Genomic DNA, 6,000 nt, shown 5'->3' with positions numbered 1-6,000 from the left:
GCTAGATGCAGGTACTCGAATTCCTGCGGGCTGCTGGTCGTGAGTTGCGCTTAGAAGTGTTTTCTTCCAGGAATAAGTCAGCGACTTGGGCGAAGAGATTTCGGCTTCAAGCATCAATCCCGACAACCTCAATCTGAAAGGTATCACAAATTTTTCTACATCAGCAAATATAAACGACCTCCGACATTTCTAATTGAGCCCTTGCAGCTATTAAGGCCGTAACGGCTCATACCGTCAGTAACGATTCTGTCACACAATCCCGTAACACTATAGCTGTCAATCATCCTGATTTAGCCATTGTGGTTGCCATGGAGACCACTGCCGCTGTATACCTTTAGAGCTGTCAGTGGAGAAATTTAGTTAGTGATAGATTACAACTAATGCTAGTGGTGCTTCTGACAGTAATGATGTCATATTACTGTATGACGTCATTACATGGTGACATCATCTGTCATGATGTCACAACTGGTCACCTCGCCTGGTGTCCGATCCAGGTGTCCGTTGACGCTCCCCCAAACACCGCACCAAACAGCATAAAGACGCAGTAAAGCAGGAATGAGCGGCATTTCATTGGTTCACGGGAATTAAAAGGTGCAGTATCTGTCACGCTTCTCCGCGGACACCTGAACCGTGCCTTAGGAAAAGAGAAAGGTAGGAGTGAAAAAAGAGAGCTAGGTGTCGTAGTGTAGGTGATGTTCAGTGTAGGGCTACGCCAACGCCTTCTAGATATCAGGCCTGTGGTTCATGTGGCGACGTCGCTGGCCGTCTGACGCCGCCACACTGCTTCATACGTTTATACTCAAGTCTGCTGCATGTTGCGTTGAAAGCTTGCATTTCAGTTGATTAATTCAGTTGATTAAATCTTGCAAGGAATATTTTATTATAGACTGCTGCTTAATTACGAAACGCTTTCATTCCGGTAAAGCGCTGCTCCATGCATTTGGTGGTGTGAATTTACTCACATATATACACTAGCACAATACTATAACTGAACACTACATAAATGACAGTAACAATAACTTCGTTTTGAAGTCAATGTCTTCAATTTGCGTTCTTCTTTCGCATCAGTAGTTGAAACATCAGCGACGATGCGTTGTCTCTTGTTCATTCAAAAACTTAGCAGCGTCATTTGTTTTTGCAGATGGTTTTCTCGATCTTTCAAAGGTTTATCAGATCAATTTGGCCTTCAGATGGACCTTTCTCATCTGGAATTTGCCGCAATTTATTTATTACATAAAGGATATTGATATCGCTGCCCTCACCAGGAACAACCGAATCTCCTAAATGTTTCACAGAGTTGCTGTGAAACAGGACACAAAGATCTGCGAAAACAATCACAGAGCACTGTAGAACTGGCGCATTTCGATTTACAATATTCAGGAACATGGTACAGTCTGGGTGATTAATAACAATGCATTGAACAGGAACATATTTCCCTTTTAGCCTATCATTTCATGTAGTTTATGAAAATTTATACTGTATTTGTTATTCTGATAGCTGGTTGCAGATGCTTATAGAGCACCAGCAAGACATGCCTACCGGCGCCTTTTTTTCCTTGTCTGGGGGAGTCCATTGCTGGCAGGGCATCTTGTTATGAGTGACCCGAGGTGCAGCCAGGGAATTGTGATGGCACAGATTTCAGAGGTGGACACGGCACTTCTAGTAGGACTTCGGGCAGTATTGTTGCTTAATAAAAAAAATCTCTAATACCTTTCTTCTCCAGGGATCGACGTATCGCTTCGGGAAATCACACAAAGTCACTTCTTGTAGAGCTCCTCATCCTTTGGGAACGAAAATACTTTAACATTGTTCCCCGTCTTATAGTTGCTTGGACACACAGGCACATAAAACTTGTTTAGCATGCGCTTGCATGTTGCAGAACGAGTGCGAGAAAAGCAGCACATGTAGAAGCGACTGGCTCCACAAACTAACAGCGTGCTGCCAGAGGGGAAAAAATTAAAGGGACGCTTGAGCTCTGCTGTTCGGACACCACTTCTTGAATTGTGATGCATACCAGTGCGCATTCAGCAGTGAGCCGCTCGACTGCCGGAACATGGAAGAGCGTCTGCAAAAGTATAAAGAGATTCTCGAAAATTACACGTTAAGAAGGAGACTGGTGCCGCACCGGACAAAATTCTAAACGACAGGGAGGCAGTCGCATTGCGGTGCCTGCAAGCTGGGAACTTCGTAAATCCGGTATGGGCATATGCTTAGATGGACAATAGAAAAAACAATAAATGCAAGCACTGTGGGCAGAGAGGGACCCTCGACCACATAATATGGGAATGTGCTAGCTCTCCAGGGGCTAAAGCAAATGTAAATTGTTGAGAAGCCTGGGAAGCCTTGCTGCGGAGCAAGGTCCCCGTTCCACAGCAACAAGCCATCTGCCTGGCGGAAGAAGCCGCGAAGAACCAAGACCTCTTTGCCTACTTCGGATCACGGAGGTCCCAGCTCCCGTCCTTTAGGCCTACATGCCGGGGGCTAGGGGCCTCCTGATCTGGTGGAAGAATAAAGTTATCACATCACAATGCAGGCCTTTGTAGTTTAGGAGGCGTTGGCAACGCACCACTGCGCAATAAAGGCTTTCGTTTTATCGCACTTTAGCGGTCAAAAACAATGTTTCATGTTAGTCCAAAGTGCCCCATAAAATTTTTTCATACACGTTACAGCCAGATTCACCAAGACAGCAAAGCCACTTACGACCCTCCTTTGCAAGGGAGTGTGTTGGCCCTGGAATGACGATCGAGAGGCTGATTTAGGGAAATACAACACCTAATGAGCAAGCCAACACTTGATGCACGTGGAGCGAAGGAAGCAGCACGCACACCTAGGGGCAATAGAGAGATCTAGAAGTGTACTACAGGGTCATCCACTTCCAGATATAACAGGATGTCTAGCAAATCACTATTTTCAAAACCCCACACTTTTCTAGGTTTTCGATTATTTCAGTTCAAATTCCCTGAGGCTCAAGTGTAGCTGCTGATGATGAGCAAAGGTGAAAAATTCAAAATGAAAAGCTGTTTATTAATCTCATTCTGCAATTTACAATAATGAAAGGCTGTCATTAGTGTTAATGGCCGTTAACGTCAAAAGCTAACTGAAAATTAAAAGCACGTAGATACCAGCCTCAGAGCATGTGAGCCACCCTGTACAGCCGAGCCAATCCAATCCAATACAGCTGCACGCACTCTTGTCACTTTTGCGCTGGCCGCTGCCGGCGTGGTTATTCTTGCATTTTGTTGCGTACTACTATCACGCAGCACTTCCTCATATTTTATTGAGTACCCACCTCACGTGCATATGGTTGTATTGTGACAAATCAACCATGCGCTGGCGTCAAAGTAATACATCGCGCTCGACCTTGCGGTGCGGCCGCCGTGCACTGGCGAGACAGCACAGGAAAAATCACTTGAATAACATACTTGCTCTGTGCCAGATTAAAATGAAAATATGCTGCAGAATATATTGTGCAATTTTCCGACTTGTCAAAATTTTCAATGGTTTCCTTGACGTTCCACTGATTTTTTCCAGTGTATAAAATTTCCCTGACAATTCCCGGTTGCTAGACACCCTGTATAGCAGGATCATTACTTTCAAATCAACATAGCATCCAATGCAGGAGCATATCAAAGCAAAGCGACACAAGCAGAAAGGGACATGGAGGTGGTGCTCAACATGACCTGCCATTTAGCTTTATTGCATGACCGAGTCGGATGCAATGGCGCTTTGAAAGCAGTGAATGTTATAGCTAGAAGTGGGCGAGGCTGTACAACAAAATGAAGATGCCTGCCATTGCCAGTATATCAGAATGAAGCGATAGAAAGGTCTTCCCGCAAGCTGGTGGCGCCGCTGCCAAAATGATCCCAAGTTGCTCGGTCGCTCCGATCTCGGATATCTGGTCGGAGAGGGAATGGCGAGGACTGAGTGAACTATGCCGCTCGGAAGCGTACCCTTCGGGGCCGTGTTTGCACGCCGCTCGAGCTAGTTGTAACGTGACGTAGGGAAATAATCTGGTCCCTTGTTCTTGTCAAACCACTGCGAAGACTACTCGTTTTCATGGCACCTTGCTCGTTCCAATCTTCCCTGGTGGCAGAAAGAATAAGCAATTAATACAGTAGAGTCACATTAACTTCAAGCGATGAGATATCTGTATGAAGAATCAGAAGTGCAGCTTAGGAGGTCCGACAGCGGCGATGCCCAAGTGAAGCTTTATCATAACGGTCAGCTCGCAATAAGCGTGCATTTTCAGCATCGGAAAGCACCCCTTTGCACCGAAACAAGGAGGTGCTCCCACCGAACCCATAGGACAGTTATCAACGTGCAAAGCAAATGTTTCAGCTTTGGCTGTGGCCTGAAAGCATAGGATTTTTCAGAAACGTGCCTTGCCTCTGCTGGCACCGCAATATCCTGAAATGTTGCCACCCCAGTATACACACTGTAGGGCCTACGCATCGGTCCTGTGTACATGAGGGCAGCACAATGGGGCTTTCCCTTGTCGACCTTACCCACGAGGGTCCCATGGGCATTTCTTGGGGTAGGTTTGACCATTTCTACATCTAGTACACTTCGGGTATTTGAGAAAATGCAGAGTAATGACTATGTTGAAACATCCTATCCAAGCACAAATTGCACCACTCACACGAATTCGCTTGGGATCCCACAGCAAGATCCCACATTGGCCATCACGGTGCTGGAAAATTTGCATGCCCCTATGGCTCCTATAGAGGTCCCTTGTAGAGTATTTGAAGGCGAGTGCACCATAATGTGGGCTCTATGTGGGAAATATTTCAAGCCTAATTGAAGTCGTCCACAAAAACCCCTTATAGATCGGACATCGGCCATGGTAGGACTGGAAACAGGCATGCCCACATGTATCCCCCATGTGAGATACTTGAAGGCAGGTGCAGCCTGAATGTGGGCTCTATGCAGCAAACTTTGCCAAGCCCAATAGAGCTATCCACACAAAGCCGCTGAGGTTCCATATCCGTGCACCCACATGCTGCCCATGTCGGTCCCTTGAAGCGTAGTTGACAGTATTTATTCAAGTAACTTCGCAGGCTCCTTTGCATAGGGGCATTGTGTGGGTGGATATAAATGAAGTACAACAATGTAAGAGCAAACGCAATGAATAAAGGGAAACATTACAGAATAGTTACCAGGGCGTATTGGCAGACAACACTAAGGAGGAGACAGCTACATAATATAAGGTTGCATGGAAATGGAACACAAATATGAATTGAAGCTAACAAAAGCACATTTATGCGCATTCTATAAAATGTCAAGTTATTTTTCCTAAGAGTGTATAGATTTAAGAAATTAGACATTTATGTCGGTTAACAAATCACTGAGTACCGTCATTAGGAAGGTTATTCCAATGGCATATGGCATGTGGGAAGGTAGACAAGTTAAATACTTTGGTATGATCAAAAATGCACGTGAAGCTATTGCAATTGTGAAAGCAATGATATACAGCATGCTGTCTATGGGTAAAAGTGTCTTAAGCCTTAAGTAGAGCTGCCTACACAAAGGCACTTGGGTGCCACAGTCCTGAGGGTTCTGGTGAGGTGCTTCATATAAGGCTGACATTAACAAAATTAGCCCATGATATTGCCTGAGGATACCATGGGAGCATTTGGGGCAGGGGCTGCCCCTGAAGTACTCCCCCTAACCCCGTGGGGGAGCCCCAATTGTACTTGTCCCTTTAAAGCTTACAGAGGTCCTATGTCAGTAGGACCTCAACAGAGGCTTTAATTTTGCAAGGAAGCCTTGCCTGGACAGCATTATTCAGAAAGATTTGGCTTTGAGTGATTGCAGTTGCCCACCCTTCGTAGGTAAGGTGGCATTCCATACAATTATACAGTGCCAGACTGCTTCTCAGGCTGTTGCAAAGATGAGAAGATTGATGCCCAAAATGTTCAAATTTGAAAGCTCAGCCCCCCCCCCCCCCCCCCTCCTGCCTTTAATAAAACAATCCCTCTGCCTAGGCTTAGTAGATACACT

The sequence above is a fragment of the Amblyomma maculatum genome, chromosome 6 (assembly GCF_055883805.1).
Source record: "Amblyomma maculatum isolate TAMU_Amacu chromosome 6, ASM5588380v1, whole genome shotgun sequence".
NCBI lineage: Eukaryota > Metazoa > Arthropoda > Arachnida > Ixodida > Ixodidae > Amblyomma > Amblyomma maculatum.
The sequence above is the reverse complement of the archived record's forward strand: the minus strand, read 5'-3'. Positions refer to the sequence as shown.